We start from the raw sequence: 14,669 nt of genomic DNA, 5'->3' as shown, positions 1-14,669 counted from the left end.
TCATAGATAAACAGCTTCTGAATTGTTTTATGGCATGTTTTGTAGTCTTCTCGGTGATTATCATATTGTATTCAATGATAAATTGCTACTCTGGTGAGTTGTACTGCAAAGAGGAAAATCGGACAGTATGTCATTTGGAATGCAGAATGACGATGTGGTATGATTGCCAAGGAGACAAATCTCCACATGAGACCAAAATGACAGAATGTGGACTATTGTTTTGTTCAGTTTGTGCAGATCATCATAAAGCATTCAAATGGTCTTTACAAAATGTGGACAATTTTTCTGTTCAGTTTCTGCACATCATCAAAATGGTCTATACATAATGGGGACTATTGTATTGTTCAGTTTGTGCACATCACAATAAAGCATTCAAATGGTTCACACATAATGTAGACTTTTGTTTTGTTCAGTTTGTGCACATCATCATAAAGCATTCAAATTGTCTACACAGAATGTAAATTTTTTTTTTTTTTTAGTTTGTGCACATCATCATAAAGCATTCAAATGGTCTACACAGAATGTGAATTATTGTTTTGCTCAGTTTGTGCACATAATTATAAAGCATTAAAATGGTCTACACAGAATGTGAATTATTGTTTTGTTCAGTTTGTGCACATCATCATAAAGCATTCAAACTAACGAAACATCACAGATTGGTTTCGACCAAGGACTTCCATGGACTTCCGGTTGTTGTCAATGAAACATGTAACCGCTGTTAACAACATGACAAAAACTTGAATTGTTCTGCTCTGTTCATAGTGGTCCATGTTCTGGACTGTGTGATACTTAACAATACCAAGGATGTCGTGAATTCAAAGAATTAAACGATGTCTTATGGTACGACTTACAGTCCTGTGATTTTAAGTTTCATGTGCAACATGGTTTGCAAGTATTAAGGAATACTTGGATTATTAATCTTATATCAGATCAAACTCAACTGGTAAAAAAAGAAATATGTTGATAAAATTCAACAGCGGCGAACATTTCTAAATAATAATGTTTACATTGCAATATAAGTCAGTTGTTATCCAATTATACGTGTCTTTGTATGTTGACGTTTGTTTTAGTTGCACTTTAGTCATGTTAGTTTTTCTGTTATTCCGTTGTTTTCCTATATAGTTGATGTGCTTCCCTCGGTTTTAGTTTGTAAACGGAATTTGTTTACTATCAATCGATTTATGACTTTTGAACTGAGGTATACTACTGTTTTTGCTTTTAATTAGACAAAATAGAAATAGATTTAAAAACAAACAGAAAAATGACCACTTCTTAGTCTCATCATTGTTGAATGCATTATATCATAGAAAAAGCACATTGACCAATTACATGAAGATATTTCTGTGAATGCACAAAATGCTGCTGATGTAGAAATTTAGTTTTGGCTTCAAGAAACAACAAATTTACGGCTCTTCATTTTATATATTTAATGACTGTACATAATCTATTGAATATCATGTATCGTAGATTACGTAGAGAAAAAAGTGTACCTATAACTGAACAAAGAGTAACTTGCTATATTTAAAATATGTTCAAAAGGATAAATGCTTGACAAGACTTATTTGTCAGAAATATTTGAACGAATTAATTGCAAAAAATCGGCATTAGTATAGGTACACTCACAATGGTAGATGTCCATATCTATGTGAATATGATGTTGCTTAGCAGCGATTGTGTGACTTTTGAATTAGTGTAGATTTGCTAACTTGGATAATCCATGCCTTGTTGGAGATGCTTACATTGACGACGTATTGCGTCTCGCTCCTTTTGGACTTCAAGCGATTCCTTTAATTTCTATTTTTTTATCTTGATTGTCTCTTCTAAATTCAAGTGGAAGGTAACAAAAGGGCAACGAAAACTGTTAAGCCAAAGAAAATTGACAACGTAATGACAATAAACGACAGACGACGAAAAATGACCAAAAATAAAACACATAACAAAAATAAAGTCTTATTAATACAAGCCCAATGATTGTTAAGATATCAGGTGTTTTGGAAGGATGGGCAGATTTTGATCTACTACTGGCAGCCGTGATGTTGTATATATTTTGTACACATTTATTGAAGTCTCCTTCTGTGCAATCACTAACGAGGAAAAGAGGACAAAACTATGGTTCGACAATTTCAACATGTCTTTTTTATTCAGGTTCATCAGCTATTGATGAAGTCAATAAATATTTTTCATCTAGACACAACAGCAGCGTTATGTTTAAAGTAAATAAATCACCTTATTCAAATACAATCCATCGCAATAAATTTGACAATCATTATAACCTAAATTTGGAGCAAAAAATGACAAAAGTGGTACTGTTCTTCAACAGATTAAAATATCACATACGAGTGTCATGACTTTTGATCAAACTATCCTCTAATTATTGTGCCGATTATCAAATGTAAACCAATATTACAATTAAGATAGGTTATAAACTCTCTTTAAAATTGTTAGAATATTTTATCATTTAACTGTTCTGAGCAGTTCAAGAACTGATCTTACTTTAAAACAGCTGTACCCTTTAAATGTTCAACGGTAAAACTTGTTGAATCAGTTCTACAGTAAAACTGTCTATAATTCTTTCACAGTAGAACAATCAGGCTTAGTTCAAATATAGAAAAGTTCTATATGACATCACGAGTTGGTTGACCGTTATGGAATAACCGTTTCACAAATGATATCGGATATGTTCCTTACGTCGTAACTACAATCCCCTTCCCTTTCATGAATGTGAACTACCGAATTAGACTATTTACCGGATTTGTTATCACATAAGCAACACGACGGGTGCCACATGTGGAGCAGGATCTGCTTACCCTTCCGGGGCACCTGAGATCACCCCTAGTGTTTGGTGGGGTTCGTGTTGTTTATTCTTCAGTTTTCTATGTTGTGTCATGTCTACTATTGCTTGTCTGTTTGTCTTTTTCATTTTTAGTCATGACGTTGTCAGTTTATTTTAGATTTATGAGATTGACTGTCCCTGTGGTATCTTTCGTCCCTATTTTATAACCACTGGGCCGATGTCTCTGCTGGTGGACATTTTGTCCTTGAGGACATCATCCGCCCAGTAGCACAACTACAATTGCATGAATTTACGAAGATCAAACAGGAAACTGGCTCGGACGTCGCCCAGTATAAAAAGGTCCGAAACAGACGTCACCATGGACACAGTGTCGTCTGATACGGCAGGTGTTCCCTCATCACCAGACATGACAAATATCTCAAACATGACTCATTCAGATCATCGTCCGAGTGACAATAGCAATATTAACACATTCTGTTTCAACTTGTCAATATTCTGATTTGTCAAATATGGAGAGAATGCAAAAATCTGCTTAATAACACCTCCTTAAAATTTAGATAACTGAGGTTTCTCCCCATATCTTAGAAGAATTTGACACCTGTTGATGCAAATCGTGTCCTTACGTATTTTTCAGCTATTTTGTTATTAGTACACGATTGCAAATGTACATACACTATTTTTTTAGTCTGAGGAATTCGGTCCCTTTTTAGAAAAAATATATAAGGCACAATGGGTACTTGCTTTCATTTGTGTAATATGTGGCTGAATATACTATTTTTTTCAAATATGACTTTTAAAATATGCAAGAAGCCAAAGAAAACAGTTCAACAATGTTTTATTTAGCATGTTCAAAAACAAAATAAATGAGAATTTACGTTTTATTCAAACTGTTAAATTGTGACTAATTTTTGGTGAAAATCTGTTTGTCCCAGTTATCTGTATGAATAAAAACTGCATATTTGACACCAAAGTCATGACTGAATTCAGTCATCTTGGACTACTACTTTCATCTTAATTTATTAATTGAATATTCAATTGATAATACATTAAAAATTGGAGATTAATAGCAGTTGGTTGTGTGCAATATCCTACACAATAAGTAAATGCTCTGAGGGGTATATACAGTTTTTACAGAAGTGCATTATAGAAAACTGTTGACTGAATTCAGTCAATTTACAAACATCAAGAATCATCTTCCTTCTTCAAAACTAGATTATAATATATAGAAAAATTATTCCAAGTTGATTCTTAATATACATATTAATGTTAACAATAACGAAAATCTTGACTGAATTCAGTCACTGGCACACTTATTCATTAACATTATTAAGTACATCGGTTTGTAGTAAACAGTAGCAATATCTATACAATATATACAAACAATTTTTGAATCTAAGTCTATGACTGAATTCAGTCACATATTATTATCGTTCTGTCTTATACATTATGATCATGGTATTTTCCCTGTTTTATCCACATCATAGATGTTTAATAAGTGATCTTGTAGTTTTCAGACATCAAAACAGATTGTCTTAATTCCTATTGACTGTTTATTATGCCTTGAAACCTCTTTAAGTGTAGTAAGGTAATCTTCTGCTGCTACTACTTATAGGAGGCGTACTTCTATCAGCAACATATTCATTTTAGAAACAGTGTTGTATAGACATCCCAATATCAGTAGCGTTGATAGCAAAACAGATATATGTAGCCATGACTGGGTCACGATCGGTTGGTAGCAATGCTTGTGATAAACTGTCTTTTCCATTATGATTAGTGAGGCTACTTTCTATATAAAAAAACCTGTAACTATGATTAAAAAGTTTCCTCTCTTATTTATCTTGATCTCTATATAATTTTTGTTCTCAATTGCCAATCTTAACTTCTAGGTTGCTTTGGCCGTATTTGGCACAACTTTTTGTGTTTCAATGTTCATCAACTTTGTGCATGTTTGGCTTTATGAATGTTTTCGTATGAGATTCACTGATGAGTCTTATGTTGACGAAACGAGCGTCTGGCGTACTAAATTATAATCCCGATACCTTTGATGACTCTAAGTTGTCCATTGCTGATAAAGCTTCTTCTACCTACAAAGAAATTTTATCTTTAAATTTGATGTTATATGTGCATATATTTTACAATTAACGACTATAAAGACACTAGTTATCTTTACATATGAATATCTAGACCTTTACCATGATCATTTATTGAATTCAAGTAAAATAAAACTTTAAAAATAGTTATTATAATTTGGATAGGTTGTTTTAAGGTGACACACTTTACCATGTTTACATCAAATACAATTGACATTTGGCTTAGAGTTAAGAGATGAACCACAATATTCTTCTTTTATATTCACTGAAGAAGGAACACATACTTACATACAAAGGAGTAGGTCCAGTAAGACCCCTTTTTGGCCCCAAAATATGGCAGTTTTACAAAATTGTTAAAATGTAAACTTTTAATTATTTATTAGACAGTAGAATGATTCTGCTACATAAATATGGACTGTTTTTTACAATGCAATGCACATATTTCGGGAACTGGCACCATTAAATCATGCTAAATTACTGAAATCTTCAAAATTTTTGGATTTTAGTTAAATTGAAGACGGTTTTCGTGTAAAATGAAAGTGGCCGCATTCGTGTTCATCCTTAATATTAAAATGAAAGTTGTATTTTATGATAATACATAACATATATAAAGGTTGTGGATGAACACGGATGCGGCCACTTTCATTTTTGACAAAAATCATCTGAAAAGTGACATTTTTTTGCATATTTGGTAGATTTTTCATATTTCAGCTTGAATCGGTGCGTTTTTTATGATTAAATCAGTTAAAATCTTTTACATAAACTAATTGATTCAAATAAAATAGACACTTAAGTTTTTAAAAGTGGTCAAAATCTTTCGTCAGATGAACCTGAAATTTGAGGCCAAAATCGGTCCTTACGGTTCTTTGCACCTGAATATGACCAATCAAAGAATTCCATATGTTTTGGTTTTTTTTTAAATTTGAGAAATTACAGGGAAAAAATTGATAACTTTTCGGAAAATAACCTTCCATAGCATACGTATATAAATCACCCATACAATTGGAGATGACAGACATAAAAATCTTCCATGAGGTACGAAATGGTTTTATTGTGTTTCAAGGTTTCTAGATGAACATATACTCTTGTCAAATGTAAAAATAAATCTTCCCTTCGATTAGATGAAAATTAATTATATTATAATTATGCTGCTACATAAAGTACATCATGATGAAAATGTTGTGTACCAAATAAGTAAATATATGTTTGTGGAACTGAATAAGGCATGTAACAGTTCATTGTCTTCTTGCATAAATGGTACTGATGAATTTTGACGGGACGTATTATGGTATACAAATGTCCGGCGTACGTCCGTCCGTCCATCTTTCCGTCTGTCTACCCGGTGTAAACATGTCGCACCGTAACTCGAGAACAGTTTATCCAAATTTCATAAAACTTAATATAGTTGTTTCTTATGATGGTCAAACGATCTGTATACTTTTTGGTGAAAATTAATAGATTAAAAAATTTTGAGTAACGGGACTTAGTAACTAAAACAGGGGTGTGTTTTTCCTGATTATTGCATAAAACGACGGGCATATCATGAGCTCATGGCGCAGCTGTTTATTTAGTAATGCATGAAGTACCAAGCAAACTTTAAGATCGGTGACTTGGAAGGAAGAAATAATACACAGATTATTAAGGCATATTTTAGATAAATAAAAAAAGAGATGTGGTATGATTAAATAAGTTTTTATTGATTCGATGTACTGCATATTTTTATGAGATTAGAAACAGGTAAAATTATAAATTATCTCCCCCCCCCCCCCCCCCCCAAAGAAAAACATAAAAAAAAGTCCCTCCTCTTTATGCTTTGATGGACTCGAGATGTAGACCGTAGAACTAGACTCTTTGTTTGCAAATTATCAAAACATGTATCACAAGTTCACAATTGGTTCAAAAAAAAAGACATGTTTAGACAGTAGGGTGCATGTACCAGATTTTTTTGTTAACATATATCAAAGGCATTTGGTTAAAGTCCGGTCAACATAAAACATTTAAAATTTATAAGAACATTATAGGGCAAAATACTTTATATCGATCGAAAAAAAACCAAGGAGATCGAGCATTGATAAAAATTTCTTAATTGTTATTTGATAATTTGAATAACAGTTAACAGCACACATAAGACCCCCCCCCCCCCCTTTCCATTTTTGATAAAGAATTATCCATATTTTTACATAAAGCTTGACAATTCCTTTCTGTAATTTTGAAATAATTTGAGTCTAGCCATTTTTAAAAGGGGTTCAAACCCAGGATAAAGGGTGGGTTCCAACCTTATGTATACCTATTCAGAAGCATTTTTCGTCAAAAAGGGGGGTTCCACCACCTTAGATACGCCGCTTGTCCCAAAAGCAGTATTTTACCGTGCGCTGTAAAAACTTTGTTTAAGCTAGAAAAGGACTAGTGTGATTTTTTTAATTTGAATTTATTGCCTGAAGGAAATGCAGAGCCAAAATGTTACCCAGAGTTTATAATATATTAATAAGTTCACTGACTTGGACTTTCCCGTACTATTTATAGGATATCTGATGAGGAGTTGTTTTTATTATTAATCACATATTTTTGCTGATTTTGGACTGCGAAAAAGGAAAGAATTAATTTTCTTCGATGCGACTATTTTGTCCGATAAAGGTCTTTCTCAATTTTGGGAAAGCGTCCTAGATTTTATCCCTCCTCCTTCAAAGTTTTATCATTATATCATCATAAATCTGTCTGCGCATATCATTACAGTAGAACCACAGTATCCGTGAAAGGCTTATAATTTACTGTATTCGATACATAGTGATGATACGTACAACATCATTTTCAAAAGTTCAGATTGAATTCCCTAAATTTGTCCGTCGAGTATTGATTTGATATTCAAAATTACTTTCAGGTTTTGAGAGAGTTCTTTAATTTTCTTGCCTTGTATTTTGACAGTTTAATACTGATTGGAGTGTATCATCTGGTTTATAAATAAAGCGCGCTTTTCAAACAGCGTAAACACATGGCAACACTGAGATTTTTAAAACTGAAATATCCTAAACTTTTTTTGTGTACATATGTACATATTAATTTTGTAACAAAAAGAAATACAGGGGCCCTGAAATATAATATGTAACAAAGGGTCTTTATAGTTTTTTTTAAAGAACCTCTTTGATCTCCAACACGTCGGTTGTCTCGTAATTCTTTTCGTGTGCGTGCTACATCACGCCTTAAAAAGTCTACATGTGTTTTATAAATCTAACGTCTCAGAAATTAAAGAAACTCAGTGTTCTTAAAAACAGTTTTATGATATATAAAAGAAGGTTTGTTGAATTCTTACCTATTTCAGAGAACTAGCGCAAGGACAGGTGTGGTATGTCCCCAACGACGAATACACATCTTACTTTGCTCATTTTATGAAGAAAAGGAAACTGCCAAATGAAGATCAATCAATGTCTGTATTTAATTTTTAACTGAACGTCTTCCTAACAAAATTTTAAGCGCGGAATCTTGTTTACAAATAGGTTACATTAACCTTAACCTATGATTTATTACAGTTGCGAACATTGGGATGGGTGTTATGGAATTTCAATGAATGACTAAACTTTAATGAGGTTAAGAGCAACTCTACACGATCCAAGTAAAGATAATAACAAGGTCACTTGAAAATTTCTGATGCAGCTTTAAATATTGTAAAATAGAAATGAACTGAGATTCAGACTGAGTTATTACTAAACTAAGTTATTTATGATGTTAATGTATCTTTAGCAATATTAACAAAACTATGTCTTATGATTAGTTATATCAAATTATGTGATAAATATCGTTGGTTTTAATGTTAACTAAATACAAGTTTTCCCATTTATACTTTGAAACTATTAAGATTTTTAGACAGAACGTTAACTCATAAATTATATAGCACGATTTTGAATAGGATTCCAGTTTCTAAGCTGGCTTATTCTGCAGTTTTTGAAGTAAAAATTCAAAGCATTTCAATACAACTCCTCTCTCTCACCCCCCCCTCCCCCCCCCCAAAAAAAAAATAAAATAAATGAAAGCATCTCTGGTCGTTTCCTTGGATAGGACAAACACATAAATGTCGCTTCAGAAATTGTTCAGAAAATGTCAAATTTAGGACATTTATATACATTTATATATATAACGGAATTGATCTATCATCTGCGAAAAAAATTGAGTGACAGATACAATAAACATATTCACAACTTTCTTTTCACTTTTAGTGAATTAAACTTGCGTTTGTGTATTGTCATTATTGGGACTTTGTTCCTTGTGTTGTTTGATGAACATCGAATCCATATCAACATCGCTTGCGATGACTTTTTTGGTTTTGTGCTGTTGGGTTTCTGGCTGAATTATTTTCACTCTCATATACTTTGATTCACAACAATTCTTCTGAAGATCTGCGTTAACCTCAGAATTTACGTTGGACCCGTGTTTGTGTTACTCTTTTTTGTCATTTCCTGAATATTTCATTTGACGGTTGGACTATATTTTGTCTATATGACGTAAATATTTATCTTCTACAGTAAGAAAACCTGTTTAAATATCTATGTAAACCGATATAAATATACAACTTAAAATGTTGTGTACAAAATAAGTAAGTACATGTTTGTGGAACTGAATCACGGAAAACAGTTCATTGTCTTCTTGTATACAAGTTATGCATGAAGTACCAAGCAAACTTTAAGATCGGTGACTTGAAAAGGAAGAAAAAATACACAGATCATGTAGGCAAATTTTAGATAAATAAAAAAAAAGAGATGTGGTATGATTTGATAATTTTTAACCGGATTTTTGTGACAAAAATGTCGGTTATTGATTTGGGGATGTACGGCGGTCGGGCGGTCGGTCGGTCAGTTCTGTGTTACACCCCAGGGTACCGCATTTTTTTTGCATAAATCTAAAGAGTAATGTCTGGAGAATATTTTAAGAGGTGTTAGACTTTTGAAAAAGTGTCCAAAAGGGGTTAAAAGGGGTCTTATTTAAGAGTATATCAAAAATTTTATTTAACACATTTATACAGAAAAAAGAAAAAATAACCAAGTATTTGGTACTTTTTCTCTTATTAAATTGAACAAATCATATCTTATTAATACGGAGGCTAATTTTTACTTAATTTTTAAATCGCATAGGACCAAGAAAAAAGGGGGAGGGTTATATCTAAAATCCATGATTTTGAATGAAACAAAGCATACATACTAGTTTTCTTGATAAAAAAGGTATATTTTTTTACATTGAAACATGGAGCATCAAGTAACTAAAGGCAGTTGAAAAAAATTCAAAGGTAAGATAGGGAACAAAACATGGAATCAATGACAAACACAAACATAAGCAATGTACATCACAGTCATTAAAAAACACACAGTACTAAAAAAATAAAAGATTTGTCAGGGTTTCAAGATCTATATTAAAGTTCTTTTAACAACAGAATCACCACATTTTAAGGTCATGAAAAAGGTCAATCCATAGAATGATCAATCATCTTCAATTTCGTCAATGCCATCTACCGAATTATCATCACCATCATCTTCATCATCTTCGTCGTCATCGTCAGCCATATCAACGATTTGATTATTCTTGTTGCTACAAGCATTCGTACATTTGCAGCCATCTGTCCAGGACAAACCTTGTCGAACACATGAACATCTTTTGGTGGCACAACCAGTTTTTCATGAACAGCTTATCAGTATCAATATAGCATCTAACGCTGGCAGTTGATCTAGCCAATGGATCAAATCGTTCTTAACAATCCAACCATGGTTGTTTGGCGATGGAACTGTGTTGTGTTGAAGAGCAGATTTCAAAATCTTTGCCTGAAAGTTGGTTCGTTTGATGTGCTTTAACATTGCATCTTTTGTTGGGAGCAATAAATGACAATGAATGTTTTTTGCATTGCAAAAAATTCTAAATCTTAATTCATTGATATTATTATTCTCGTAGCCATATATAGCACACAAAAACCTCTCGAGTGTTTTTGACAGTTCTTCGCCTATCTCTTCAAAAGTTTCACCAAGACGGTATAGACCTTCTGAAAACTCCACAGAACGTGTCAAAACGCCGAATGCTTTTCTTTTACCTTTACCGGACAAAGCACTAACTGAATCACAACCATTAAAAGCGTGAAGTCCTGGCAGTGCTCTACAAACATTCTCCCCAAATGTTGTGTCGGCTTTTCCCTGTTTGCTTTAAAGCTCAGTGCATTTTACACTTGTCACTTTTTCATTTTCAATAGAAATTTTGTGGCACATACTTCCATGTGATACAAATAAATCAATTCCTTAAAGTGTAAATCTATAGGATTGTTTACTCAATTCTGACACAAAGAATTCAAATAGAGCAACTTTGTTTCTACCAACTGATACAAAGTTCTTCCATTGCCTAGGACACGATTGTGATGGTCTCGAAATTATTTTTATGATTTGCCCTCCCAAGGACCTGCGATCCCGTTTTAAATTTTTTTATGGATAATGTGGGATACTGATCAGTGACAAAATCAATGCGGGGAGCTCTTTTTGAAACTGAAAGGATGGTTTCAAAAACAACATTTGCCAAATCAGAAAAAGTACTTGGTATCCTTGTGATGGATTGAATGACTGCCATGCCATCAAATATCCACATGCTTTCCTCACGAATAGCTTGCATTTGTTCAACGCCCTTTTCTAAAAGACCAGCCAGGACAGATTTATTTGTCTTTACAGGTGTACCATCAACGTTTGCAAGAGACCATGGAAGAGAACCTAATTCAAACTGGAGGACCTCTCGCGTATCCAACTGTCTTGTTGGGCTATTACAAGCAGGCGACCAAAAATATTTCTATCTGCTTTCAATGTGTTATTGTCCTTATCAGCCATTAACTGCTTACCTTTTATTTCCTTTGTTGAAAATGTAAGCAATGATTGTCTTTTGATTGGTTTGAAAATGTCGATTGACTTTTGAACAAGCCGTCCACTGATGAAATTGTCTGATGCCAACTTTCCCCTTTCATACGCGTTCAGAAGGTCGCACATTTTCAGAAGAAGCAACAGTACCCGAGGACAATAGATATAGGAAGATGTGGTGTGAGTGCCAATGAGACAACTCTCCATACAAATAACAATTTAAAAAGTAAACCATTATAGGTTAAAGTACGGCCTTCAACACGGAGCCTTAGCTCACACCGAACAACAAGCTATAAAGGGCCCCAAGCCTGCTAACTGCTCAGATGTCTCAAATGGATTTGTCCAGCTTTGCAGTGTTTGAACCAATATCAAAACGTCAGTTTTATCTCGCTTCATTTGAGTTTTGCTAAGTTCTTTTTGTGTGGATGTTTCAGGGTTAACTTTTCCTGCCAAATCTCGACATTTTGATGACATTGAAGCTCTTTCATGTGCATTTAACAACCAACAATTAACAAAACTTTTATTTAAACTGAAACCAACAATGCCCCTCTTGTTTTTGTATCTCTGTTCAATTGTTACTCGATTATTTGGTCAACTGGAGATCTAGAAAATCCATGATAGCTTCTTTGAACACAAAAAACAACTAGATGAAAGATATTGATGCGCATCAGGATGGGTATTTGGCAGATTTTGCATATGAAGCAAATAGACTGACATGTATCGGAAATAGTTTTAACGGTCATATGCAAAAAACTGAATGCAAACAAAGTAACAAAATCAGTTGACAATATGTGCAAAATTTATAAAACAAGACTAAATTCATTGAATAGTGAAGCAATAAATCCAAGTAAGAAGGAAAGAAAATGAGAAAAAACACTATCAAATGAGGAACAATGTATACATTACGAAAAGCAAATAAATAGTAACCAGATGGTATGTCAAATCGACATATTTTTGTGCCAAAGAAAGTAAAAAGTCTGAACAAATTCCCCAACTGACTATTAGACCTTCGTTCAAAGCAATGTTTGTCGATTGAATGACTTTACAATCTTAACTCAATCACCACATAGCTAAAACACAAATTGTAAACAAGCACACCTTTATTGAGTTCGATAGAGTGCACCCTTTCAGAACGCAAAAATTTAACCTTAATTTGTCATTTTTTCATAAATTTTTTTATTATAAATTTACTTTATTAAATAATTTGTCTCACAAAAACAACATAATCGGCAATTTAATGTGTGTTTTCAGTTGCAAATTGATAAGCTTGAAGTGCTGATGTGTGCACTCAGGTATGAATATATTGTCGACTGAATCGAAGACGGTAATGTGATGATTTCCGGTATTTTATGAGTATTTGCACGTACATATGTTTTATTGAATAATTCATATCGTAGACGATATATAAATACTGCAAATAGTTTAAACATTGCATACTGGTCAATTCTAAAGTTTTATTCACGAATACGGGTAATTGTATTACGAATTTCTTTATGAAATGAGAAAATATGCATTAATTTAAACCAAAAAAATCGGATTGTTTGTAATGTAAATAAACATTTTTTTAAAACAAAAAATCGTCAGTGTTACATTAAATAGGATAGTTTTATATCTGTTTTAGTTGTTTATACCTATACTTCAATTTTTTTTAATCGCTTTATATTTAAAATATTAAACCAAAATTACTTAGTCGTGATAGCTAAATGAGGGGACCATTGAAAGGGACGTTTTCAAACTTCTTTTAGACACTTTTTTTTTAGTCTAACACCTTGTATTTTATCAATAAGATAATGAAGTTGAATTCTATCAAAAAAAATCGCGGTACCCTGAGGTGTAACACAAACTCCTTAACTAGAGCGCTTTTGAAAACTAGCTGATGGACTATATATTTATTTCTTGTCAAATTACACGTGTTTAATGGTAATTATCGATTATAATGGAATTAGAACCGTACCGCATAGTTTTGATTTAACAAAGTTCGTAGCCAGGAATTTCCAAGGGGGTTACATCTACTCGTTAATAGTCGTTGTTCCAAAAAAAAATTCAAATATAACAGTCACAGTTCAAATAGAACGTCGACTTGAAATGAGCTTATTCGTTTTCAAAGCCTGGGATTCGTACGAATCCCTGGACCCCTCTTTTTTGGCAACTGGTCTATTAAATATATACTAGTATATATATATCTGTTGGTTCAAGATTTAACCGTCTTAGATTTTGAGTTAAGACAGGGCCTTATCAATATAGAAAATACATTATGAAATCATGATCACTTAATTAAACAAGTAATTTTATTCGGATTATGTGATATTGAAGTTACAAATTTGCTAAATAAGTTATTTTGCTATAAGCGTTTGGGGAGGGGAGAGTTTATTTTACGGTATTTTGGTATATTTAAGAATACAAAAATATGTGAGATCGATGTCGATGACAAATAAACCGAGAAAAAAATAGCAATTATACATGTAACAACCAGAGGATAACCGAATAAAGTAAAACTGTGGTATCTGATATAAATTAAGAAGACAAGGAGCACAGTCAATACAATACAGACAGCAATACGTGTCCTTTTCTAGATTTGAATATTTCACTACACTAACCGACAAAATATAGACAATTTTTCGTACCAAATTGTCATGTTTCCCTTTGATTTTCCTTAAGCCCCTTTCTCCTATGTACATGTATATTTCACAACTTGATAACCATGATCGTATCTGTAGTCCCGTTTAAGTTTCGATGAACTGTTATTTATGCATTACTGTCCGATAAATTTTTAAGTCCGTTGGATGTGTAATTTTTTTCAATCTCGCACATTCTTTAAAATGTGCATTTTTAATTTTCCTATAAGTCAGGTTTATGTCTGTCATGTTTTGTTACAAGTGAGGCAAATATTTTACATCTTTCATGTTGGGGACTAATATA

General features: G+C 32.8%; 1 long non-coding RNA gene across 1 annotated transcript; it reads right to left on the bottom strand.

The window, feature by feature from the left end:
• Positions 1–3,612: 3,612 nt before the first annotated feature.
• LOC139499513 (uncharacterized) lies at positions 3,613–8,383 on the bottom strand. The gene is made up of 2 exons (XR_011658208.1): positions 8,192–8,383; positions 3,613–4,878 (listed from the first exon to the last, which is right to left on the bottom strand). It is a non-coding gene; the product is annotated as an uncharacterized lncRNA (long non-coding RNA).
• Between the last annotated feature and the right edge of the window lie 6,286 nt (positions 8,384–14,669).

Source organism: Mytilus edulis, chromosome 12 (genome assembly GCF_963676685.1).
Source record: "Mytilus edulis chromosome 12, xbMytEdul2.2, whole genome shotgun sequence".
Lineage (NCBI taxonomy): Eukaryota > Metazoa > Mollusca > Bivalvia > Mytilida > Mytilidae > Mytilus > Mytilus edulis.
Note: the sequence above shows the minus strand (reverse complement) of the source record. Positions and strands in the feature narration are given on the sequence as shown.